This window comes from Doryrhamphus excisus, linkage group LG18, assembly GCF_037039965.1.
Source record: "Doryrhamphus excisus strain RoL-2023G ecotype Guam linkage group LG18, RoL_Dexc_Guam_v1.1, whole genome shotgun sequence".
Lineage (NCBI taxonomy): Eukaryota > Metazoa > Chordata > Actinopteri > Syngnathiformes > Syngnathidae > Doryrhamphus > Doryrhamphus excisus.
Genome location: NC_136374.1, coordinates 4,071,637 through 4,099,071, shown reverse-complemented (window position 1 = coordinate 4,099,071; position 27,435 = coordinate 4,071,637).

The window sequence follows — 27,435 nt, the reverse complement described above, 5'->3', positions numbered from 1 at the left end:
AGCACTCCACTCGCCCAGAGAAGCGCGTTTTGGCACTTATGGAACACATTTAGTGTGATGTGCATTATTGCTTGGCACACACAACCATTGTTCGAAAATGCACTTTATTCGCTCTCAAACACATTGTAAGCAAAGGATGATAGGGCAGGTCATTGTGAGCCAGCGGAAGGTGCCAGGAGGCTCATTCCAAGTGTGCCTGACGCAGCTTCGCATCCCGTTCTGTCTGCAACAGTTTCATGTGGTTGAGAAGCACTGCTGTAGAGTTAGAGCCAAAATGAGAAAAAGTGTTTCTCTCGCTGTGAAAATGTATTTCAAGCAAGATATTGGCTTTGTGGTAAAAATGTTCTCCATATATGGCACATGTGTGCCACGTCCAAAAAAGCACTCCACTCGCTCAGAAAAGAGCGTTTTGGCACTTATGGAACACATTTAGTGTGATGTGCATTATTGCTTGGCACACACAACCATTGTTCGAAAATGCACTTTATTCGCTCTCAAACACATTGTAAGCAAAGGATGATAGGGCAGTTCATTGTGAGCCAGCGGAAGGTGCCAGGAGGCTCATTCCAAGTGTGCCTGACGCAGCTTCGCATCCCGTTCTGCCTGAAACAGTTTCATGTGGCTGAGAAGCACTGCTGTAGAGTTAGAGCCAAAATGAGAAAAAGTGTTTCTCTCGCTGTGAAATTGTATTTCAAGCAAGCTATAGGCTTTGTGGTAAAAATTTTATCCATATATGGCACATGTGTGCCACGTCCAAAAAAGCACTCCACTCGCTCAGAGAAGAGCGTTTTGGCACTTATGGAACACATTTAGTGTGATGTGCATTATTGCTTGGCACACACAACCATTGTTCGAAAATGCACTTTATTCGCTCTCAAACATAGTGTAAGCAAAGGATGATAGGGCAGGTCATTGTGAGCCAGCGGAAGGTGCCAGGAGGCTCATTCCAAGTGTGCCTGACGCAGCTTCGCATCCCGTTCTGTCTGCAACAGTTTCATGTGGCTGAGAAGCACTGCTGTAGAGTTAGAGCGAAAATGAGAAAAAGTGTTTCTCTCGCTGTGAAAATGTATTTCAAGCAAGCTATAGGGTTTGTGGTAAAATTTTTCTCCATATATGGCACATGTGTGCCACGTCCAAAAAAGCACTCCACTCGCTCAGAGAAGAGCGTTTTGGCACTTATGGAACACATTTAGTGTGATGTGCATTATTGCTTGGCACACACAACCATTGTTCGAAAATGCACTTTATTCGCTCTCAAACACATTGTAAGCAAAGGATGATAGGGCAGGTCATTGTGAGCCAGCGGAAGGTGCCAGGAGGCTCATTCCAAGTGTGCCTGACGCAGCTTCGCATCCCGTTCTGTCTGCAACAGTTTCATGTGGCTGAGAAGCACTGCTGTAGAGTTAGAGCGAAAATGAGAAAAAGTGTTTCTCTCGCTGTGAAAATGTATTTCAGGCAAGCTATAGGCTTTGTGGTAAAATTTTTCTCCATATATGGCACATGTGTGCCACGTCCAAAAAAGCACTCCACTCGCTCAGAGAAGAGCGTTTTGGCACTTATGGAACACATTTAGTGTGATGTGCATTATTGCTTGGCACACAACCATTGTTCGAAAATGCACTTTCTTCGCTCTCAAACACATTGTAAGCAAAGGATGATAGGGCAGTTCATTGTGAGCCAGCGGAAGGTGCCAGGAGGCTCATTCCAAGTGTGCCTGACGCAGCTTCGCATCCCGTTCTGCCTGAAACAGTTTCATGTGGCTGAGAAGCACTGCTGTAGAGTTAGAGCCAAAATGAGAAAAAGTGTTTCTCTCGCTGTGAAATTGTATTTCAAGCAAGCTATAGGCTTTGTGGTAAAAATTTTATCCATATATGGCACATGTGTGCCACGTCCAAAAAAGCACTCCACTCGCTCAGAGAAGAGCGTTTTGGCACTTATGGAACACATTTAGTGTGATGTGCATTATTGCTTGGCACACACAACCATTGTTCGAAAATGCACTTTATTCGCTCTCAAACACATTGTAAGCAAAGGATGATAGGGCAGGTCATTGTGAGCCAGCGGAAGGTGCCAGGAGGCTCATTCCAAGTGTGCCTGACGCAGCTTCGCATCCCGTTCTGTCTGCAACAGTTTCATGTGGCTGAGAAGCACTGCTGTAGAGTTAGAGCGAAAATGAGAAAAAGTGTTTCTCTCGCTGTGAAAATGTATTTCAAGCAAGCTATAGGGTTTGTGGTAAAATTTTTCTCCATATATGGCACATGTGTGCCACGTCCAAAAAAGCACTCCACTCGCTCAGAGAAGAGCGTTTTGGCACTTATGGAACACATTTAGTGTGATGTGCATTATTGCTTGGCACACACAACCATTGTTCGAAAATGCACTTTATTCGCTCTCAAACATAGTGTAAGCAAAGGATGATAGGGCAGGTCATTGTGAGCCAGCGGAAGGTGCCAGGAGGCTCATTCCAAGTGTGCCTGACGCAGCTTCGCATCCCGTTCTGTCTGCAACAGTTTCATGTGGCTGAGAAGCACTGCTGTAGAGTTAGAGCGAAAATGAGAAAAAGTGTTTCTCTCGCTGTGAAAATGTATTTCAAGCAAGCTATAGGCTTTGTGGTAAAAATTTTATCCATATATGGCACATGTGTGCCACGTCCAAAAAAGCACTCCACTCGCTCAGAAAAGAGCGTTTTGGCACTTATGGAACACATTTAGTGTGATGTGCATTATTGCTTGGCACACACAACCATTGTTCGAAAATGCACTTTATTCGCTCTCAAACACATTGTAAGCAAAGGATGATAGGGCAGTTCATTGTGAGCCAGCGGAAGGTGCCAGGAGGCTCATTCCAAGTGTGCCTGACGCAGCTTCGCATCCCGTTCTGCCTGAAACAGTTTCATGTGGCTGAGAAGCACTGCTGTAGAGTTAGAGCCAAAATGAGAAAAAGTGTTTCTCTCGCTGTGAAATTGTATTTCAAGCAAGCCATAGGCTTTGTGGTAAAAATTTTATCCATATATGGCACATGTGTGCCACGTCCAAAAAAGCACTCCACTCGCTCAGAGAAGAGCGTTTTGGCACTTATGGAACACATTTAGTGTGATGTGCATTATTGCTTGGCACACACAACCATTGTTCGAAAATGCACTTTATTCGCTCTCAAACACATTGTAAGCAAAGGATGATAGGGCAGGTCATTGTGAGCCAGCGGAAGGTGCCAGGAGGCTCATTCCAAGTGTGCCTGACGCAGCTTCGCATCCCGTTCTGTCTGCAACAGTTTCATGTGGCTGAGAAGCACTGCTGTAGAGTTAGAGCCAAAATGAGAAAAAGTGTTTCTCTCGCTGTGAAATTGTATTTCAAGCAAGCTATAGGCTTTGTGGTAAAAATTTTATCCATATATGGCACATGTGTGCCACGTCCAAAAAAGCACTCCACTCGCTCAGAGAAGAGCGTTTTGGCACTTATGGAACACATTTAGTGTGATGTGCATTATTGCTTGGCACACACAACCATTGTTCGAAAATGCACTTTATTCGCTCTCAAACACATTGTAAGCAAAGGATGATAGGGCAGGTCATTGTGAGCCAGCGGAAGGTGCCAGGAGGCTCATTCCAAGTGTGCCTGACGCAGCTTCGCATCCCGTTCTGTCTGCAACAGTTTCATGTGGCTGAGAAGCACTGCTGTAGAGTTAGAGCGAAAATGAGAAAAAGTGTTTCTCTCGCTGTGAAAATGTATTTCAAGCAAGCTATAGGGTTTGTGGTAAAATTTTTCTCCATATATGGCACATGTGTGCCACGTCCAAAAAAGCACTCCACTCGCTCAGAGAAGAGCGTTTTGGCACTTATGGAACACATTTAGTGTGATGTGCATTATTGCTTGGCACACACAACCATTGTTCGAAAATGCACTTTATTCGCTCTCAAACATAGTGTAAGCAAAGGATGATAGGGCAGGTCATTGTGAGCCAGCGGAAGGTGCCAGGAGGCTCATTCCAAGTGTGCCTGACGCAGCTTCGCATCCCGTTCTGTCTGCAACAGTTTCATGTGGCTGAGAAGCACTGCTGTAGAGTTAGAGCGAAAATGAGAAAAAGTGTTTCTCTCGCTGTGAAAATGTATTTCAAGCAAGCTATAGGGTTTGTGGTAAAATTTTTCTCCATATATGGCACATGTGTGCCACGTCCAAAAAAGCACTCCACTCGCTCAGAGAAGAGCGTTTTGGCACTTATGGAACACATTTAGTGTGATGTGCATTATTGCTTGGCACACACAACCATTGTTCGAAAATGCACTTTATTCGCTCTCAAACACATTGTAAGCAAAGGATGATAGGGCAGGTCATTGTGAGCCAGCGGAAGGTGCCAGCAGGCTCATTCCAAGTGTGCCTGACGCAGCTTCGCATCCCGTTCTGTCTGCAACAGTTTCATGTGGCTGAGAAGCACTGCTGTAGAGTTAGAGCCAAAATGAGAAAAAGTGTTTCTCTCGCTGTAAAAATGTATTTCAAGCAAGCTATAGGCTTTGTGGTAAATTTTTTCTCCATATATGGCACATGTGTGCCACGTCCAAAAAAGCACTCCACTCGCCCAGAGAAGCGCGTTTTGGCACTTATGGAACACATTTAGTGTGATGTGCATTATTGCTTGGCACACACAACCATTGTTCGAAAATGCACTTTATTCGCTCTCAAACAATTGTAAGCAAAGGATGATAGGGCAGGTCATTGTGAGCCAGCGGAAGGTGCCAGGAGGCTCATTCCAAGTGTGCCTGACGCAGCTTCGCATGCCGTTCTGTCTGCAACAGTTTCATGTGGCTGAGAAGCACTGCTGTAGAGTTAGAGCGAAAATGAGAAAAAGTGTTTCTCTCGCTGTGAAAATGTATTTCAAGCAAGCTATAGGCTTTGTGGTAAAAATTTTCTCCATATATGGCACATGTGTGCCATGTCCAAAAAAGCACTCCACTCGCTCAGAGAAGAGCGTTTTGGCACTTATGGAACACATTTAGTGTGATGTGCATTATTGCTTGGCACACACAACCATTGTTCGAAAATGCACTTTATTCGCTCTCAAACACATTGTAAGCAAAGGATGATAGGGCAGGTCATTGTGAGCCAGCGGAAGGTGCCAGGAGGCTCATTCCAAGTGTGCCTGACGCAGCTTCGCATCCCGTTCTGTCTGCAACAGTTTCATGTGGCTGAGAAGCACTGCTGTAGAGTTAGAGCGAAAATGAGAAAAAGTGTTTCTCTCGCTGTGAAAATGTATTTCAAGCAAGCTATAGGGTTTGTGGTAAAATTTTTCTCCATATATGGCACATGTGTGCCACGTCCAAAAAAGCACTCCACTCGCTCAGAGAAGAGCGTTTTGGCACGTATGGAACACATTTAGTGTGATGTGCATTATTGCTTGGCACACACAACCATTGTTCGAAAATGCACTTTATTCGCTCTCAAACACATTGTAAGCAAAGGATGATAGGGCAGTTCATTGTGAGCCAGCGGAAGGTGCCAGGAGGCTCATTCCAAGTGTGCCTGACGCAGCTTCGCATCCCGTTCTGTCTGCAACAGTTTCATGTGGCTGAGAAGCACTGCTGTGGAGTTAGAGCCAAAATGAGAAAAAGTGTTTCTCTCGCTGTGAAAATGTATTTCAAGCAAGCTATAGGCTTTGTGGTAAATTTTTTCTCCATATATGGCACATGTGTGCCACGTCCAAAAAAGCACTCCACTCGCCCAGAGAAGCGCGTTTTGGCACTTATGGAACACATTTAGTGTGATGTGCATTATTGCTTGGCACACACAACCATTTTTCGAAAATGCACTTTATTCGCTCTCAAACAATTGTAAGCAAAGGATGATAGGGCAGGTCATTGTGAGCCAGCGGAAGGTGCCAGGAGGCTCATTCCAAGTGTGCCTGACGCAGCTTTGCATGCCGTTCTGTCTGCAACAGTTTCATGTGGCTGAGAAGCACTGCTGTAGAGTTAGAGCGAAAATGAGAAAAAGTGTTTCTCTCGCTGTCAAAATGTATTTCAAGCAAGCTATAGGCTTTGTGGTAAAATTTTTCTCCATATATGGCACATGTGTGCCACGTCCAAAAAAGCACTCCACTCGCTCAGAGAAGAGCGTTTTGGCACTTATGGAACACATTTAGTGTGATGTGCATTATTGCTTGGCACACAACCATTGTTCGAAAATGCACTTTCTTCGCTCTCAAACACATTGTAAGCAAAGGATGATAGGGCAGTTCATTGTGAGCCAGCGGAAGGTGCCAGGAGGCTCATTCCAAGTGTGCCTGACGCAGCTTCGCATCCCGTTCTGTCTGCAACAGTTTCATGTGGCTGAGAAGCACTGCTGTAGAGTTAGAGCGAAAATGAGAAAAAGTGTTTCTCTCGCTGTGAAATTGTATTTCAAGCACGCTATAGGCTTTGTGGTAAAAATTTTATCCATATATGGCACATGTGTGCCACGTCCAAAAAAGCACTCCACTCGCTCAGAGAAGAGCGTTTTGGCACGTATGGAACACATTTAGTGTGATGTGCATTATTGCTTGGCACACACAACCATTGTTCGAAAATGCACTTTATTCGCTCTCAAACACATTGTAAGCAAAGGATGATAGGGCAGGTCATTGTGAGCCAGCGGAAGGTGCCAGGAGGCTCATTCCAAGTGTGCCTGACGCAGCTTCGCATCCCATTCTCTCTGCAACAGTTTCATGTGGCTGAGAAGCACTGTTGTAGAGTTAGAGCGAAAATGAGAAAAAGTGTTTCTCTCGCTGTGAAAATGTATTTCAAGTTAGCTATAGGCTTTGTGGTAAAAATTTTCTCCATATATGGCACATGTGTGCCACGTCCAAAAAAGCACTCCACTCGCCCAGAGAAGCGCGTTTTGGCACTTATGGAACACATTTAGTGTGATGTGCATTATTGCTTGGCACACACAACCATTGTTCGAAAATGCACTTTATTCGCTCTCAAACACATTGTAAGCAAAGGATGATAGGGCAGGTCATTGTGAGCCAGCGGAAGGTGCCAGGAGGCTCATTCCAAGTGTGCCTGACGCAGCTTCGCATCCCGTTCTGTCTGCAACAGTTTCATGTGGTTGAGAAGCACTGCTGTAGAGTTAGAGCCAAAATGAGAAAAAGTGTTTCTCTCGCTGTGAAAATGTATTTCAAGCAAGATATTGGCTTTGTGGTAAAAATGTTCTCCATATATGGCACATGTGTGCCACGTCCAAAAAAGCACTCCACTCGCTCAGAAAAGAGCGTTTTGGCACTTATGGAACACATTTAGTGTGATGTGCATTATTGCTTGGCACACACAACCATTGTTCGAAAATGCACTTTATTCGCTCTCAAACACATTGTAAGCAAAGGATGATAGGGCAGTTCATTGTGAGCCAGCGGAAGGTGCCAGGAGGCTCATTCCAAGTGTGCCTGACGCAGCTTCGCATCCCGTTCTGCCTGAAACAGTTTCATGTGGCTGAGAAGCACTGCTGTAGAGTTAGAGCCAAAATGAGAAAAAGTGTTTCTCTCGCTGTGAAATTGTATTTCAAGCAAGCTATAGGCTTTGTGGTAAAAATTTTATCCATATATGGCACATGTGTGCCACGTCCAAAAAAGCACTCCACTCGCTCAGAGAAGAGCGTTTTGGCACTTATGGAACACATTTAGTGTGATGTGCATTATTGCTTGGCACACACAACCATTGTTCGAAAATGCACTTTATTCGCTCTCAAACACATTGTAAGCAAAGGATGATAGGGCAGGTCATTGTGAGCCAGCGGAAGGTGCCAGGAGGCTCATTCCAAGTGTGCCTGACGCAGCTTCGCATCCCGTTCTGTCTGCAACAGTTTCATGTGGCTGAGAAGCACTGCTGTAGAGTTAGAGCGAAAATGAGAAAAAGTGTTTCTCTCGCTGTGAAAATGTATTTCAAGCAAGCTATAGGCTTTGTGGTAAAATTTTTCTCCATATATGGCACATGTGTGCCACGTCCAAAAAAGCACTCCACTCGCTCAGAGAAGAGCGTTTTGGCACTTATGGAACACATTTAGTGTGATGTGCATTATTGCTTGGCACACACAACCATTGTTCGAAAATGCACTTTATTCGCTCTCAAACATAGTGTAAGCAAAGGATGATAGGGCAGGTCATTGTGAGCCAGCGGAAGGTGCCAGGAGGCTCATTCCAAGTGTGCCTGACGCAGCTTCGCATCCCGTTCTGTCTGCAACAGTTTCATGTGGCTGAGAAGCACTGCTGTAGAGTTAGAGCGAAAATGAGAAAAAGTGTTTCTCTCGCTGTGAAAATGTATTTCAAGCAAGCTATAGGGTTTGTGGTAAAATTTTTCTCCATATATGGCACATGTGTGCCACGTCCAAAAAAGCACTCCACTCGCTCAGAGAAGAGCGTTTTGGCACTTATGGAACACATTTAGTGTGATGTGCATTATTGCTTGGCACACACAACCATTGTTCGAAAATGCACTTTATTCGCTCCCAAACATAGTGTAAGCAAAGGATGATAGGGCAAGTCATTGTGAGCCAGCGGAAGGTGCCAGGAGGCTCATTCCAAGTGTGCCTGACGCAGCTTCGCATCCCGTTCTCTCTGCAACAGTTTCATGTGGCTGAGAAGCACTGTTGTAGAGTTAGAGCGAAAATGAGAAAAAGTGTTTCTCTCGCTGTGAAATTGTATTTCAAGCAAGCTATAGGCTTTGTGGTAAAAATTTTATCCATATATGGCACATGTGTGCCACGTCCAAAAAAGCACTCCACTCACCCAGAGAAGCGCGTTTTGGCACTTATGGAACACATTTAGTGTGATGTGCATTATTGCTTGGCACACACAACCATTGTTCGAAAATGCACTTTATTCGCTCTCAAACACATTGTAAGCAAAGGATGATAGGGCAGGTCATTGTGAGCCAGCGGAAGGTGCCAGGAGGCTCATTCCAAGTGTGCCTGACGCAGCTTCGCATCCCGTTCTGTCTGCAACAGTTTCATGTGGTTGAGAAGCACTGCTGTAGAGTTAGAGCCAAAATGAGAAAAAGTGTTTCTCTCGCTGTGAAAATGTATTTCAAGCAAGATATTGGCTTTGTGGTAAAAATGTTCTCCATATATGGCACATGTGTGCCACGTCCAAAAAAGCACTCCACTCGCTCAGAAAAGAGCGTTTTGGCACTTATGGAACACATTTAGTGTGATGTGCATTATTGCTTGGCACACACAACCATTGTTCGAAAATGCACTTTATTCGCTCTCAAACACATTGTAAGCAAAGGATGATAGGGCAGTTCATTGTGAGCCAGCGGAAGGTGCCAGGAGGCTCATTCCAAGTGTGCCTGACGCAGCTTCGCATCCCGTTCTGCCTGAAACAGTTTCATGTGGCTGAGAAGCACTGCTGTAGAGTTAGAGCCAAAATGAGAAAAAGTGTTTCTCTCGCTGTGAAATTGTATTTCAAGCAAGCTATAGGCTTTGTGGTAAAAATTTTATCCATATATGGCACATGTGTGCCACGTCCAAAAAAGCACTCCACTCGCTCAGAGAAGAGCGTTTTGGCACTTATGGAACACATTTAGTGTGATGTGCATTATTGCTTGGCACACACAACCATTGTTCGAAAATGCACTTTATTCGCTCTCAAACATAGTGTAAGCAAAGGATGATAGGGCAGGTCATTGTGAGCCAGCGGAAGGTGCCAGGAGGCTCATTCCAAGTGTGCCTGACGCAGCTTCGCATCCCGTTCTGTCTGCAACAGTTTCATGTGGCTGAGAAGCACTGCTGTAGAGTTAGAGCCAAAATGAGAAAAAGTGTTTCTCTCGCTGTGAAATTGTATTTCAAGCAAGCTATAGGCTTTGTGGTAAAAATTTTATCCATATATGGCACATGTGTGCCACGTCCAAAAAAGCACTCCACTCGCTCAGAGAAGAGCGTTTTGGCACTTATGGAACACATTTAGTGTGATGTGCATTATTGCTTGGCACACACAACCATTGTTCGAAAATGCACTTTATTCGCTCTCAAACACATTGTAAGCAAAGGATGATAGGGCAGGTCATTGTGAGCCAGCGGAAGGTGCCAGGAGGCTCATTCCAAGTGTGCCTGACGCAGCTTCGCATCCCGTTCTGCCTGCAACAGTTTCATGTGGCTGAGAAGCACTGCTGTAGAGTTAGAGCCAAAATGAGAAAAAGTGTTTCTCTCGCTGTGAAATTGTATTTCAAGCAAGCTATAGGCTTTGTGGTAAAAATGTTCTCCATATATGGCACATGTGTGCCACGTCCAAAAAAGCACTCCACTCGCTCAGAAAAGAGCGTTTTGGCACTTATGGAACACATTTAGTGTGATGTGCATTATTGCTTGGCACACACAACCATTGTTCGAAAATGCACTTTATTCGCTCTCAAACACATTGTAAGCAAAGGATGATAGGGCAGTTCATTGTGAGCCAGCGGAAGGTGCCAGGAGGCTCATTCCAAGTGTGCCTGACGCAGCTTAGCATCCCGTTCTGCCTGAAACAGTTTCATGTGGCTGAGAAGCACTGCTGTAGAGTTAGAGCCAAAATGAGAAAAAGTGTTTCTCTCGCTGTGAAATTGTATTTCAAGCAAGCCATAGGCTTTGTGGTAAAAATTTTATCCATATATGGCACATGTGTGCCACGTCCAAAAAAGCACTCCACTCGCTCAGAGAAGAGCGTTTTGGCACTTATGGAACACATTTAGTGTGATGTGCATTATTGCTTGGCACACACAACCATTTTTCGAAAATGCACTTTATTCGCTCTCAAACAATTGTAAGCAAAGGATGATAGGGCAGGTCATTGTGAGCCAGCGGAAGGTGCCAGGAGGCTCATTCCAAGTGTGCCTGACGCAGCTTTGCATGCCGTTCTGTCTGCAACAGTTTCATGTGGCTGAGAAGCACTGCTGTAGAGTTAGAGCGAAAATGAGAAAAAGTGTTTCTCTCGCTGTCAAAATGTATTTCAAGCAAGCTATAGGCTTTGTGGTAAAATTTTTCTCCATATATGGCACATGTGTGCCACGTCCAAAAAAGCACTCCACTCGCTCAGAGAAGAGCGTTTTGGCACTTATGGAACACATTTAGTGTGATGTGCATTATTGCTTGGCACACAACCATTGTTCGAAAATGCACTTTCTTCGCTCTCAAACACATTGTAAGCAAAGGATGATAGGGCAGTTCATTGTGAGCCAGCGGAAGGTGCCAGGAGGCTCATTCCAAGTGTGCCTGACGCAGCTTCGCATCCCGTTCTGTCTGCAACAGTTTCATGTGGCTGAGAAGCACTGCTGTAGAGTTAGAGCGAAAATGAGAAAAAGTGTTTCTCTCGCTGTGAAATTGTATTTCAAGCACGCTATAGGCTTTGTGGTAAAAATTCTATCCATATATGGCACATGTGTGCCACGTCCAAAAAAGCACTCCACTCGCTCAGAGAAGAGCGTTTTGGCACGTATGGAACACATTTAGTGTGATGTGCATTATTGCTTGGCACACACAACCATTGTTCGAAAATGCACTTTATTCGCTCTCAAACACATTGTAAGCAAAGGATGATAGGGCAGGTCATTGTGAGCCAGCGGAAGGTGCCAGGAGGCTCATTCCAAGTGTGCCTGACGCAGCTTCGCATCCCATTCTCTCTGCAACAGTTTCATGTGGCTGAGAAGCACTGTTGTAGAGTTAGAGCGAAAATGAGAAAAAGTGTTTCTCTCGCTGTGAAAATGTATTTCAAGTTAGCTATAGGCTTTGTGGTAAAAATTTTCTCCATATATGGCACATGTGTGCCACGTCCAAAAAAGCACTCCACTCGCCCAGAGAAGCGCGTTTTGGCACTTATGGAACACATTTAGTGTGATGTGCATTATTGCTTGGCACACACAACCATTGTTCGAAAATGCACTTTATTCGCTCTCAAACACATTGTAAGCAAAGGATGATAGGGCAGGTCATTGTGAGCCAGCGGAAGGTGCCAGGAGGCTCATTCCAAGTGTGCCTGACGCAGCTTCGCATCCCGTTCTGTCTGCAACAGTTTCATGTGGTTGAGAAGCACTGCTGTAGAGTTAGAGCCAAAATGAGAAAAAGTGTTTCTCTCGCTGTGAAAATGTATTTCAAGCAAGATATTGGCTTTGTGGTAAAAATGTTCTCCATATATGGCACATGTGTGCCACGTCCAAAAAAGCACTCCACTCGCTCAGAAAAGAGCGTTTTGGCACTTATGGAACACATTTAGTGTGATGTGCATTATTGCTTGGCACACACAACCATTGTTCGAAAATGCACTTTATTCGCTCTCAAACACATTGTAAGCAAAGGATGATAGGGCAGTTCATTGTGAGCCAGCGGAAGGTGCCAGGAGGCTCATTCCAAGTGTGCCTGACGCAGCTTCGCATCCCGTTCTGCCTGAAACAGTTTCATGTGGCTGAGAAGCACTGCTGTAGAGTTAGAGCCAAAATGAGAAAAAGTGTTTCTCTCGCTGTGAAATTGTATTTCAAGCAAGCTATAGGCTTTGTGGTAAAAATTTTATCCATATATGGCACATGTGTGCCACGTCCAAAAAAGCACTCCACTCGCTCAGAGAAGAGCGTTTTGGCACTTATGGAACACATTTAGTGTGATGTGCATTATTGCTTGGCACACACAACCATTTTTCGAAAATGCACTTTATTCGCTCTCAAACAATTGTAAGCAAAGGATGATAGGGCAGGTCATTGTGAGCCAGCGGAAGGTGCCAGGAGGCTCATTCCAAGTGTGCCTGACGCAGCTTTGCATGCCGTTCTGTCTGCAACAGTTTCATGTGGCTGAGAAGCACTGCTGTAGAGTTAGAGCGAAAATGAGAAAAAGTGTTTCTCTCGCTGTCAAAATGTATTTCAAGCAAGCTATAGGCTTTGTGGTAAAATTTTTCTCCATATATGGCACATGTGTGCCACGTCCAAAAAAGCACTCCACTCGCTCAGAGAAGAGCGTTTTGGCACTTATGGAACACATTTAGTGTGATGTGCATTATTGCTTGGCACACACAACCATTGTTCGAAAATGCACTTTATTCGCTCTCAAACACATTGTAAGCAAAGGATGATAGGGCAGGTCATTGTGAGCCAGCGGAAGGTGCCAGGAGGCTCATTCCAAGTGTGCCTGACGCAGCTTCGCATCCCGTTCTGTCTGCAACAGTTTCATGTGGCTGAGAAGCACTGCTGTAGAGTTAGAGCCAAAATGAGAAAAAGTGTTTCTCTCGCTGTGAAATTGTATTTCAAGCAAGCTATAGGCTTTGTGGTAAAAATTTTATCCATATATGGCACATGTGTGCCACGTCCAAAAAAGCACTCCACTCGCTCAGAGAAGAGCGTTTTGGCACTTATGGAACACATTTAGTGTGATGTGCATTATTGCTTGGCACACACAACCATTGTTCGAAAATGCACTTTATTCGCTCTCAAACACATTGTAAGCAAAGGATGATAGGGCAGGTCATTGTGAGCCAGCGGAAGGTGCCAGGAGGCTCATTCCAAGTGTGCCTGACGCAGCTTCGCATCCCGTTCTGTCTGCAACAGTTTCATGTGGCTGAGAAGCACTGCTGTAGAGTTAGAGCGAAAATGAGAAAAAGTGTTTCTCTCGCTGTGAAAATGTATTTCAAGCAAGCTATAGGGTTTGTGGTAAAATTTTTCTCCATATATGGCACATGTGTGCCACGTCCAAAAAAGCACTCCACTCGCTCAGAGAAGAGCGTTTTGGCACTTATGGAACACATTTAGTGTGATGTGCATTATTGCTTGGCACACACAACCATTGTTCGAAAATGCACTTTATTCGCTCCCAAACATAGTGTAAGCAAAGGATGATAGGGCAAGTCATTGTGAGCCAGCGGAAGGTGCCAGGAGGCTCATTCCAAGTGTGCCTGACGCAGCTTCGCATCCCGTTCTCTCTGCAACAGTTTCATGTGGCTGAGAAGCACTGCTGTAGAGTTAGAGCCAAAATGAGAAAAAGTGTTTCTCTCGCTGTGAAAATGTATTTCAAGCAAGATATTGGCTTTGTGGTAAAAATGTTCTCCATATATGGCACATGTGTGCCACGTCCAAAAAAGCACTCCACTCGCCCAGAGAAGCGCGTTTTGGCACTTATGGAACACATTTAGTGTGATGTGCATTATTGCTTGGCACACACAACCATTTTTCGAAAATGCACTTTATTCGCTCTCAAACAATTGTAAGCAAAGGATGATAGGGCAGGTCATTGTGAGCCAGCGGAAGGTGCCAGGAGGCTCATTCCAAGTGTGCCTGACGCAGCTTCGCATCCCGTTCTCTCTGCAACAGTTTCATGTGGCTGAGAAGCACTGCTGTAGAGTTAGAGCCAAAATGAGAAAAAGTGTTTCTCTCGCTGTGAAATTGTATTTCAAGCACGCTATAGGCTTTGTGGTAAAAATTTTATCCATATATGGCACATGTGTGCCACGTCCAAAAAAGCACTCCACTCGCTCAGAGAAGAGCGTTTTGGCACTTATGGAACACATTTAGTGTGATGTGCATTATTGCTTGGCACACACAACCATTGTTCGAAAATGCACTTTATTCGCTCTCAAACACATTGTAAGCAAAGGATGATAGGGCAGGTCATTGTGAGCCAGCGGAAGGTGCCAGCAGGCTCATTCCAAGTGTGCCTGACGCAGCTTCGCATCCCGTTCTGTCTGCAACAGTTTCATGTGGCTGAGAAGCACTGCTGTAGAGTTAGAGCCAAAATGAGAAAAAGTGTTTCTCTCGCTGTAAAAATGTATTTCAAGCAAGCTATAGGCTTTGTGGTAAATTTTTTCTCCATATATGGCACATGTGTGCCACGTCCAAAAAAGCACTCCACTCGCCCAGAGAAGCGCGTTTTGGCACTTATGGAACACATTTAGTGTGATGTGCATTATTGCTTGGCACACACAACCATTGTTCGAAAATGCACTTTATTCGCTCTCAAACAATTGTAAGCAAAGGATGATAGGGCAGGTCATTGTGAGCCAGCGGAAGGTGCCAGGAGGCTCATTCCAAGTGTGCCTGACGCAGCTTCGCATGCCGTTCTGTCTGCAACAGTTTCATGTGGCTGAGAAGCACTGCTGTAGAGTTAGAGCGAAAATGAGAAAAAGTGTTTCTCTCGCTGTGAAAATGTATTTCAAGCAAGCTATAGGCTTTGTGGTAAAAATTTTCTCCATATATGGCACATGCGTGCCACGTCCAAAAAAGCACTCCACTCGCTCAGAGAAGAGCGTTTTGGCACTTATGGAACACATTTAGTGTGATGTGCATTATTGCTTGGCACACACAACCATTGTTCGAAAATGCACTTTATTCGCTCTCAAACACATTGTAAGCAAAGGATGATAGGGCAGGTCATTGTGAGCCAGCGGAAGGTGCCAGGAGGCTCATTCCAAGTGTGCCTGACGCAGCTTCGCATCCCGTTCTGTCTGCAACAGTTTCATGTGGCTGAGAAGCACTGCTGTAGAGTTAGAGCGAAAATGAGAAAAAGTGTTTCTCTCGCTGTGAAAATGTATTTCAAGCAAGCTATAGGGTTTGTGGTAAAATTTTTCTCCATATATGGCACATGTGTGCCACGTCCAAAAAAGCACTCCACTCGCTCAGAGAAGAGCGTTTTGGCACTTATGGAACACATTTAGTGTGATGTGCATTATTGCTTGGCACACACAACCATTGTTCGAAAATGCACTTTATTCGCTCTCAAACATAGTGTAAGCAAAGGATGATAGGGCAGGTCATTGTGAGCCAGCGGAAGGTGCCAGGAGGCTCATTCCAAGTGTGCCTGACGCAGCTTCGCATCCCGTTCTGTCTGCAACAGTTTCATGTGGCTGAGAAGCACTGCTGTAGAGTTAGAGCGAAAATGAGAAAAAGTGTTTCTCTCGCTGTGAAAATGTATTTCAAGCAAGCTATAGGGTTTGTGGTAAAATTTTTCTCCATATATGGCACATGTGTGCCACGTCCAAAAAAGCACTCCACTCGCTCAGAGAAGAGCGTTTTGGCACTTATGGAACACATTTAGTGTGATGTGCATTATTGCTTGGCACACACAACCATTGTTCGAAAATGCACTTTATTCGCTCCCAAACATAGTGTAAGCAAAGGATGATAGGGCAAGTCATTGTGAGCCAGCGGAAGGTGCCAGGAGGCTCATTCCAAGTGTGCCTGACGCAGCTTCGCATCCCGTTCTCTCTGCAACAGTTTCATGTGGCTGAGAAGCACTGTTGTAGAGTTAGAGCGAAAATGAGAAAAAGTGTTTCTCTCGCTGTGAAATTGTATTTCAAGCAAGCTATAGGCTTTGTGGTAAAAATTTTATCCATATATGGCACATGTGTGCCACGTCCAAAAAAGCACTCCACTCACCCAGAGAAGCGCGTTTTGGCACTTATGGAACACATTTAGTGTGATGTGCATTATTGCTTGGCACACACAACCATTGTTCGAAAATGCACTTTATTCGCTCTCAAACACATTGTAAGCAAAGGATGATAGGGCAGGTCATTGTGAGCCAGCGGAAGGTGCCAGGAGGCTCATTCCAAGTGTGCCTGACGCAGCTTCGCATCCCGTTCTGTCTGCAACAGTTTCATGTGGTTGAGAAGCACTGCTGTAGAGTTAGAGCCAAAATGAGAAAAAGTGTTTCTCTCGCTGTGAAAATGTATTTCAAGCAAGATATTGGCTTTGTGGTAAAAATGTTCTCCATATATGGCACATGTGTGCCACGTCCAAAAAAGCACTCCACTCGCTCAGAAAAGAGCGTTTTGGCACTTATGGAACACATTTAGTGTGATGTGCATTATTGCTTGGCACACACAACCATTGTTCGAAAATGCACTTTATTCGCTCTCAAACACATTGTAAGCAAAGGATGATAGGGCAGTTCATTGTGAGCCAGCGGAAGGTGCCAGGAGGCTCATTCCAAGTGTGCCTGACGCAGCTTCGCATCCCGTTCTGCCTGAAACAGTTTCATGTGGCTGAGAAGCACTGCTGTAGAGTTAGAGCCAAAATGAGAAAAAGTGTTTCTCTCGCTGTGAAATTGTATTTCAAGCAAGCTATAGGCTTTGTGGTAAAAATTTTATCCATATATGGCACATGTGTGCCACGTCCAAAAAAGCACTCCACTCGCTCAGAGAAGAGCGTTTTGGCACTTATGGAACACATTTAGTGTGATGTGCATTATTGCTTGGCACACACAACCATTGTTCGAAAATGCACTTTATTCGCTCTCAAACACATTGTAAGCAAAGGATGATAGGGCAGGTCATTGTGAGCCAGCGGAAGGTGCCAGGAGGCTCATTCCAAGTGTGCCTGACGCAGCTTCGCATCCCGTTCTGTCTGCAACAGTTTCATGTGGCTGAGAAGCACTGCTGTAGAGTTAGAGCGAAAATGAGAAAAAGTGTTTCTCTCGCTGTGAAAATGTATTTCAAGCAAGCTATAGGGTTTGTGGTAAAATTTTTCTCCATATATGGCACATGTGTGCCACGTCCAAAAAAGCACTCCACTCGCTCAGAGAAGAGCGTTTTGGCACTTATGGAACACATTTAGTGTGATGTGCATTATTGCTTGGCACACACAACCATTGTTCGAAAATGCACTTTATTCGCTCTCAAACATAGTGTAAGCAAAGGATGATAGGGCAGGTCATTGTGAGCCAGCGGAAGGTGCCAGGAGGCTCATTCCAAGTGTGCCTGACGCAGCTTCGCATCCCGTTCTGTCTGCAACAGTTTCATGTGGCTGAGAAGCACTGCTGTAGAGTTAGAGCCAAAATGAGAAAAAGTGTTTCTCTCGCTGTGAAATTGTATTTCAAGCAAGCTATAGGCTTTGTGGTAAAAATTTTATCCATATATGGCACATGTGTGCCACGTCCAAAAAAGCACTCCACTCGCTCAGAGAAGAGCGTTTTGGCACTTATGGAACACATTTAGTGTGATGTGCATTATTGCTTGGCACACACAACCATTGTTCGAAAATGCACTTTATTCGCTCTCAAACACATTGTAAGCAAAGGATGATAGGGCAGGTCATTGTGAGCCAGCGGAAGGTGCCAGGAGGCTCATTCCAAGTGTGCCTGACGCAGCTTCGCATCCCGTTCTGCCTGCAACAGTTTCATGTGGCTGAGAAGCACTGCTGTAGAGTTAGAGCCAAAATGAGAAAAAGTGTTTCTCTCGCTGTGAAATTGTATTTCAAGCAAGCTATAGGCTTTGTGGTAAAAATGTTCTCCATATATGGCACATGTGTGCCACGTCCAAAAAAGCACTCCACTCGCTCAGAAAAGAGCGTTTTGGCACTTATGGAACACATTTAGTGTGATGTGCATTATTGCTTGGCACACACAACCATTGTTCGAAAATGCACTTTATTCGCTCTCAAACACATTGTAAGCAAAGGATGATAGGGCAGTTCATTGTGAGCCAGCGGAAGGTGCCAGGAGGCTCATTCCAAGTGTGCCTGACGCAGCTTCGCATCCCGTTCTGCCTGAAACAGTTTCATGTGGCTGAGAAGCACTGCTGTAGAGTTAGAGCCAAAATGAGAAAAAGTGTTTCTCTCGCTGTGAAATTGTATTTCAAGCAAGCCATAGGCTTTGTGGTAAAAATTTTATCCATATATGGCACATGTGTGCCACGTCCAAAAAAGCACTCCACTCGCTCAGAGAAGAGCGTTTTGGCACTTATGGAACACATTTAGTGTGATGTGCATTATTGCTTGGCACACACAACCATTTTTCGAAAATGCACTTTATTCGCTCTCAAACAATTGTAAGCAAAGGATGATAGGGCAGGTCATTGTGAGCCAGCGGAAGGTGCCAGGAGGCTCATTCCAAGTGTGCCTGACGCAGCTTTGCATGCCGTTCTGTCTGCAACAGTTTCATGTGGCTGAGAAGCACTGCTGTAGAGTTAGAGCGAAAATGAGAAAAAGTGTTTCTCTCGCTGTCAAAATGTATTTCAAGCAAGCTATAGGCTTTGTGGTAAAATTTTTCTCCATATATGGCACATGTGTGCCACGTCCAAAAAAGCACTCCACTCGCTCAGAGAAGAGCGTTTTGGCACTTATGGAACACATTTAGTGTGATGTGCATTATTGCTTGGCACACACAACCATTGTTCGAAAATGCACTTTATTCGCTCTCAAACACATTGTAAGCAAAGGATGATAGGGCAGGTCATTGTGAGCCAGCGGAAGGTGCCAGGAGGCTCATTCCAAGTGTGCCTGACGCAGCTTCGCATCCCGTTCTGTCTGCAACAGTTTCATGTGGCTGAGAAGCACTGCTGTAGAGTTAGAGCCAAAATGAGAAAAAGTGTTTCTCTCGCTGTGAAATTGTATTTCAAGCAAGCTATAGGCTTTGTGGTAAAAATTTTATCCATATATGGCACATGTGTGCCACGTCCAAAAAAGCACTCCACTCGCTCAGAGAAGAGCGTTTTGGCACTTATGGAACACATTTAGTGTGATGTGCATTATTGCTTGGCACACACAACCATTGTTCGAAAATGCACTTTATTCGCTCTCAAACACATTGTAAGCAAAGGATGATAGGGCAGGTCATTGTGAGCCAGCGGAAGGTGCCAGGAGGCTCATTCCAAGTGTGCCTGACGCAGCTTCGCATCCCGTTCTGCCTGCAACAGTTTCATGTGGCTGAGAAGCACTGCTGTAGAGTTAGAGCCAAAATGAGAAAAAGTGTTTCTCTCGCTGTGAAATTGTATTTCAAGCAAGCTATAGGCTTTGTGGTAAAAATGTTCTCCATATATGGCACATGTGTGCCACGTCCAAAAAAGCACTCCACTCGCTCAGAAAAGAGCGTTTTGGCACTTATGGAACACATTTAGTGTGATGTGCATTATTGCTTGGCACACACAACCATTGTTCGAAAATGCACTTTATTCGCTCTCAAACACATTGTAAGCAAAGGATGATAGGGCAGTTCATTGTGAGCCAGCGGAAGGTGCCAGGAGGCTCATTCCAAGTGTGCCTGACGCAGCTTCGCATCCCGTTCTGCCTGAAACAGTTTCATGTGGCTGAGAAGCACTGCTGTAGAGTTAGAGCCAAAATGAGAAAAAGTGTTTCTCTCGCTGTGAAATTGTATTTCAAGCAAGCCATAGGCTTTGTGGTAAAAATTTTATCCATATATGGCACATGTGTGCCACGTCCAAAAAAGCACTCCACTCGCTCAGAGAAGAGCGTTTTGGCACTTATGGAACACATTTAGTGTGATGTGCATTATTGCTTGGCACACACAACCATTTTTCGAAAATGCACTTTATTCGCTCTCAAACAATTGTAAGCAAAGGATGATAGGGCAGGTCATTGTGAGCCAGCGGAAGGTGCCAGGAGGCTCATTCCAAGTGTGCCTGACGCAGCTTTGCATGCCGTTCTGTCTGCAACAGTTTCATGTGGCTGAGAAGCACTGCTGTAGAGTTAGAGCGAAAATGAGAAAAAGTGTTTCTCTCGCTGTCAAAATGTATTTCAAGCAAGCTATAGGCTTTGTGGTAAAATTTTTCTCCATATATGGCACATGTGTGCCACGTCCAAAAAAGCACTCCACTCGCTCAGAGAAGAGCGTTTTGGCACTTATGGAACACATTTAGTGTGATGTGCATTATTGCTTGGCACACACAACCATTGTTCGAAAATGCACTTTATTCGCTCTCAAACACATTGTAAGCAAAGGATGATAGGGCAGGTCATTGTGAGCCAGCGGAAGGTGCCAGGAGGCTCATTCCAAGTGTGCCTGACGCAGCTTCGCATCCCGTTCTGTCTGCAACAGTTTCATGTGGCTGAGAAGCACTGCTGTAGAGTTAGAGCCAAAATGAGAAAAAGTGTTTCTCTCGCTGTGAAATTGTATTTCAAGCAAGCTATAGGCTTTGTGGTAAAAATTTTATCCATATATGGCACATGTGTGCCACGTCCAAAAAAGCACTCCACTCGCTCAGAGAAGAGCGTTTTGGCACTTATGGAACACATTTAGTGTGATGTGCATTATTGCTTGGCACACACAACCATTGTTCGAAAATGCACTTTATTCGCTCTCAAACACATTGTAAGCAAAGGATGATAGGGCAGGTCATTGTGAGCCAGCGGAAGGTGCCAGGAGGCTCATTCCAAGTGTGCCTGACCCAGCTTCGCATCCCGTTCTGTCTGCAACAGTTTCATGTGGCTGAGAAGCACTGCTGTAGAGTTAGAGCGAAAATGAGAAAAAGTGTTTCTCTCGCTGTGAAAATGTATTTCAAGCAAGCTATAGGCTTTGTGGTAAAAATTTTCTCCATATATGGCACATGTGTGCCACGTCCAAAAAAGCACTCCACTCGCTCAGAGAAGAGCGTTTTGGCACTTATGGAACACATTTAGTGTGATGTGCATTATTGCTTGGCACACACAACCATTGTTCGAAAATGCACTTTATTCGCTCCCAAACATAGTGTAAGCAAAGGATGATAGGGCAAGTCATTGTGAGCCAGCGGAAGGTGCCAGGAGGCTCATTCCAAGTGTGCCTGACGCAGCTTCGCATCCCGTTCTCTCTGCAACAGTTTCATGTGGCTGAGAAGCACTGCTGTAGAGTTAGAGCCAAAATGAGAAAAAGTGTTTCTCTCGCTGTGAAAATGTATTTCAAGCAAGATATTGGCTTTGTGGTAAAAATGTTCTCCATATATGGCACATGTGTGCCACGTCCAAAAAAGCACTCCACTCGCCCAGAGAAGCGCGTTTTGGCACTTATGGAACACATTTAGTGTGATGTGCATTATTGCTTGGCACACACAACCATTTTTCGAAAATGCACTTTATTCGCTCTCAAACAATTGTAAGCAAAGGATGATAGGGCAGGTCATTGTGAGCCAGCGGAAGGTGCCAGGAGGCTCATTCCAAGTGTGCCTGACGCAGCTTCGCATCCCGTTCTCTCTGCAACAGTTTCATGTGGCTGAGAAGCACTGCTGTAGAGTTAGAGCCAAAATGAGAAAAAGTGTTTCTCTCGCAGTCAAATTGTATTTCAAGCAAGCCATAGGCTTTGTGGTAAAAATTTTATCCATATATGGCACATGTGTGCCACGTCCAAAAAAGCACTCCACTCGCTCAGAGAAGAGCGTTTTGGCACTTATGGAACACATTTAGTGTGATGTGCATTATTGCTTGGCACACACAACCATTGTTCGAAAATGCACTTTATTCGCTCTCAAACACATTGTAAGCAAAGGATGATAGGGCAGGTCATTGTGAGCCAGCGGAAGGTGCCAGCAGGCTCATTCCAAGTGTGCCTGACGCAGCTTCGCATCCCGTTCTGTCTGCAACAGTTTCATGTGGCTGAGAAGCACTGCTGTAGAGTTAGAGCCAAAATGAGAAAAAGTGTTTCTCTCGCTGTAAAAATGTATTTCAAGCAAGCTATAGGCTTTGTGGTAAATTTTTTCTCCATATATGGCACATGTGTGCCACGTCCAAAAAAGCACTCCACTCGCTCAGAGAAGAGCGTTTTGGCACTTATGGAACACATTTAGTGTGATGTGCATTATTGCTTGGCACACACAACCATTGTTCGAAAATGCACTTTATTCGCTCTCAAACACATTGTAAGCAAAGGATGATAGGGCAGGTCATTGTGAGCCAGCGGAAGGTGCCAGGAGGCTCATTCCAAGTGTGCCTGACCCAGCTTCGCATCCCGTTCTGTCTGCAACAGTTTCATGTGGCTGAGAAGCACTGCTGTAGAGTTAGAGCGAAAATGAGAAAAAGTGTTTCTCTCGCTGTGAAAATGTATTTCAAGCAAGCTATAGGCTTTGTGGTAAAAATTTTCTCCATATATGGCACATGTGTGCCACGTCCAAAAAAGCACTCCACTCGCTCAGAGAAGAGCGTTTTGGCACTTATGGAACACATTTAGTGTGATGTGCATTATTGCTTGGCACACACAACCATTGTTCGAAAATGCACTTTATTCGCTCCCAAACATAGTGTAAGCAAAGGATGATAGGGCAAGTCATTGTGAGCCAGCGGAAGGTGCCAGGAGGCTCATTCCAAGTGTGCCTGACGCAGCTTCGCATCCCGTTCTCTCTGCAACAGTTTCATGTGGCTGAGAAGCACTGCTGTAGAGTTAGAGCCAAAATGAGAAAAAGTGTTTCTCTCGCTGTGAAAATGTATTTCAAGCAAGATATTGGCTTTGTGGTAAAAATGTTCTCCATATATGGCACATGTGTGCCACGTCCAAAAAAGCACTCCACTCGCCCAGAGAAGCGCGTTTTGGCACTTATGGAACACATTTAGTGTGATGTGCATTATTGCTTGGCACACACAACCATTTTTCGAAAATGCACTTTATTCGCTCTCAAACAATTGTAAGCAAAGGATGATAGGGCAGGTCATTGTGAGCCAGCGGAAGGTGCCAGGAGGCTCATTCCAAGTGTGCCTGACGCAGCTTCGCATCCCGTTCTCTCTGCAACAGTTTCATGTGGCTGAGAAGCACTGCTGTAGAGTTAGAGCCAAAATGAGAAAAAGTGTTTCTCTCGCAGTCAAATTGTATTTCAAGCACGCTATAGGCTTTGTGGTAAAAATTTTATCCATATATGGCACATGTGTGCCACGTCCAAAAAAGCACTCCACTCGCTCAGAGAAGAGCGTTTTGGCACTTATGGAACACATTTAGTGTGATGTGCATTATTGCTTGGCACACACAACCATTGTTCGAAAATGCACTTTATTCGCTCTCAAACACATTGTAAGCAAAGGATGATAGGGCAGGTCATTGTGAGCCAGCGGAAGGTGCCAGCAGGCTCATTCCAAGTGTGCCTGACGCAGCTTCGCATCCCGTTCTGTCTGCAACAGTTTCATGTGGCTGAGAAGCACTGCTGTAGAGTTAGAGCCAAAATGAGAAAAAGTGTTTCTCTCGCTGTAAAAATGTATTTCAAGCAAGCTATAGGCTTTGTGGTAAATTTTTTCTCCATATATGGCACATGTGTGCCACGTCCAAAAAAGCACTCCACTCGCTCAGAGAAGAGCGTTTTGGCACTTATGGAACACATTTAGTGTGATGTGCATTATTGCTTGGCACACACAACCATTGTTCGAAAATGCACTTTATTCGCTCTCAAACACATTGTAAGCAAAGGATGATAGGGCAGGTCATTGTGAGCCAGCGGAAGGTGCCAGGAGGCTCATTCTAAGTGTGCCTGACGCAGCTTCGCATCCCGTTCTGTCTGCAACAGTTTCATGTGGCTGAGAAGCACTGCTGTAGAGTTAGAGCGAAAATGAGAAAAAGTGTTTCTCTCGCTGTGAAAATGTATTTCAAGCAAGCTATAGGGTTTGTGGTAAAATTTTTCTCCATATATGGCACATGTGTGCCACGTCCAAAAAAGCACTCCACTCGCTCAGAGAAGAGCGTTTTGGCACGTATGGAACACATTTAGTGTGATGTGCATTATTGCTTGGCACACACAACCATTGTTCGAAAATGCACTTTATTCGCTCTCAAACACATTGTAAGCAAAGGATGATAGGGCAGTTCATTGTGAGCCAGCGGAAGGTGCCAGGAGGCTCATTCCAAGTGTGCCTGACGCAGCTTCGCATCCCGTTCTGTCTGCAACAGTTTCATGTGGCTGAGAAGCACTGCTGTGGAGTTAGAGCCAAAATGAGAAAAAGTGTTTCTCTCGCTGTGAAAATGTATTTCAAGCAAGCTATAGGCTTTGTGGTAAATTTTTTCTCCATATATGGCACATGTGTGCCACGTCCAAAAAAGCACTCCACTCGCCCAGAGAAGCGCGTTTTGGCACTTATGGAACACATTTAGTGTGATGTGCATTATTGCTTGGCACACACAACCATTTTTCGAAAATGCACTTTATTCGCTCTCAAACAATTGTAAGCAAAGGATGATAGGGCAGGTCATTGTGAGCCAGCGGAAGGTGCCAGGAGGCTCATTCCAAGTGTGCCTGACGCAGCTTTGCATGCCGTTCTGTCTGCAACAGTTTCATGTGGCTGAGAAGCACTGCTGTAGAGTTAGAGCGAAAATGAGAAAAAGTGTTTCTCTCGCTGTCAAAATGTATTTCAAGCAAGCTATAGGCTTTGTGGTAAAATTTTTCTCCATATATGGCACATGTGTGCCACGTCCAAAAAAGCACTCCACTCGCTCAGAGAAGAGCGTTTTGGCACTTATGGAACACATTTAGTGTGATGTGCATTATTGCTTGGCACACAACCATTGTTCGAAAATGCACTTTCTTCGCTCTCAAACACATTGTAAGCAAAGGATGATAGGGCAGTTCATTGTGAGCCAGCGGAAGGTGCCAGGAGGCTCATTCCAAGTGTGCCTGACGCAGCTTCGCATCCCGTTCTGTCTGCAACAGTTTCATGTGGCTGAGAAGCACTGCTGTAGAGTTAGAGCGAAAATGAGAAAAAGTGTTTCTCTCGCTGTGAAATTGTATTTCAAGCACGCTATAGGCTTTGTGGTAAAAATTTTATCCATATATGGCACATGTGTGCCACGTCCAAAAAAGCACTCCACTCGCTCAGAGAAGAGCGTTTTGGCACGTATGGAACACATTTAGTGTGATGTGCATTATTGCTTGGCACACACAACCATTGTTCGAAAATGCACTTTATTCGCTCTCAAACACATTGTAAGCAAAGGATGATAGGGCAGGTCATTGTGAGCCAGCGGAAGGTGCCAGGAGGCTCATTCCAAGTGTGCCTGACGCAGCTTCGCATCCCATTCTCTCTGCAACAGTTTCATGTGGCTGAGAAGCACTGTTGTAGAGTTAGAGCGAAAATGAGAAAAAGTGTTTCTCTCGCTGTGAAAATGTATTTCAAGTTAGCTATAGGCTTTGTGGTAAAAATTTTCTCCATATATGGCACATGTGTGCCACGTCCAAAAAAGCACTCCACTCGCCCAGAGAAGCGCGTTTTGGCACTTATGGAACACATTTAGTGTGATGTGCATTATTGCTTGGCACACACAACCATTGTTCGAAAATGCACTTTATTCGCTCTCAAACACATTGTAAGCAAAGGATGATAGGGCAGGTCATTGTGAGCCAGCGGAAGGTGCCAGGAGGCTCATTCCAAGTGTGTCTGACGCAGCTTCGCATCCCATTCTCTCTGCAACAGTTTCATGTGGCTGAGAAGCACTGTTGTAGAGTTAGAGCGAAAATGAGAAAAAGTGTTTCTCTCGCTGTGAAAATGTATTTCAAGTTAGCTATAGGCTTTGTGGTAAAAATTTTCTCCATATATGGCACATGTGTGCCACGTCCAAAAAAGCACTCCACTCGCTCAGAGAAGAGCGTTTTGGCACTTATGGAACACATTTAGTGTGATGTGCATTATTGCTTGGCACACACAACCATTGTTCGAAAATGCACTTTATTCGCTCTCAAACACATTGTAAGCAAAGGATGATAGGGCAGGTCATTGTGAGCCAGCGGAAGGTGCCAGGAGGCTCATTCCAAGTGTGCCTGACGCAGCTTCGCATCCCGTTCTGTCTGCAACAGTTTCATGTGGCTGAGAAGCACTGCTGTAGAGTTAGAGCGAAAATGAGAAAAAGTGTTTCTCTCGCTGTGAAAATGTATTTCAAGCAAGCTATAGGGTTTGTGGTAAAATTTTTCTCCATATATGGCACATGTGTGCCACGTCCAAAAAAGCACTCCACTCGCTCAGAGAAGAGCGTTTTGGCACGTATGGAACACATTTAGTGTGATGTGCATTATTGCTTGGCACACACAACCATTGTTCGAAAATGCACTTTATTCGCTCTCAAACACATTGTAAGCAAAGGATGATAGGGCAGGTCATTGTGAGCCAGCGGAAGGTGCCAGGAGGCTCATTCCAAGTGTGCCTGACGCAGCTTCGCATCCCGTTCTGTCTGCAACAGTTTCATGTGGCTGAGAAGCACTGCTGTAGAGTTAGAGCGAAAATGAGAAAAAGTGTTTCTCTCGCTGTGAAAATGTATTTCAAGCAAGCTATAGGGTTTGTGGTAAAATTTTTCTCCATATATGGCACATGTGTGCCACGTCCAAAAAAGCACTCCACTCGCCCAGAGAAGCGCGTTTTGGCACTTATGGAACACATTTAGTGTGATGTGCATTATTGCTTGGCACACACAACCATTGTTCGAAAATGCACTTTATTCGCTCTCAAACACATTGTAAGCAAAGGATGATAGGGCAGGTCATTGTGAGCCAGCGGAAGGTGCCAGGAGGCTCATTCCAAGTGTGCCTGACGCAGCTTCGCATCCCGTTCTGTCTGCAACAGTTTCATGTGGTTGAGAAGCACTGCTGTAGAGTTAGAGCCAAAATGAGAAAAAGTGTTTCTCTCGCTGTGAAAATGTATTTCAAGCAAGATATTGGCTTTGTGGTAAAAATGTTCTCCATATATGGCACATGTGTGCCACGTCCAAAAAAGCACTCCACTCGCTCAGAAAAGAGCGTTTTGGCACTTATGGAACACATTTAGTGTGATGTGCATTATTGCTTGGCACACACAACCATTGTTCG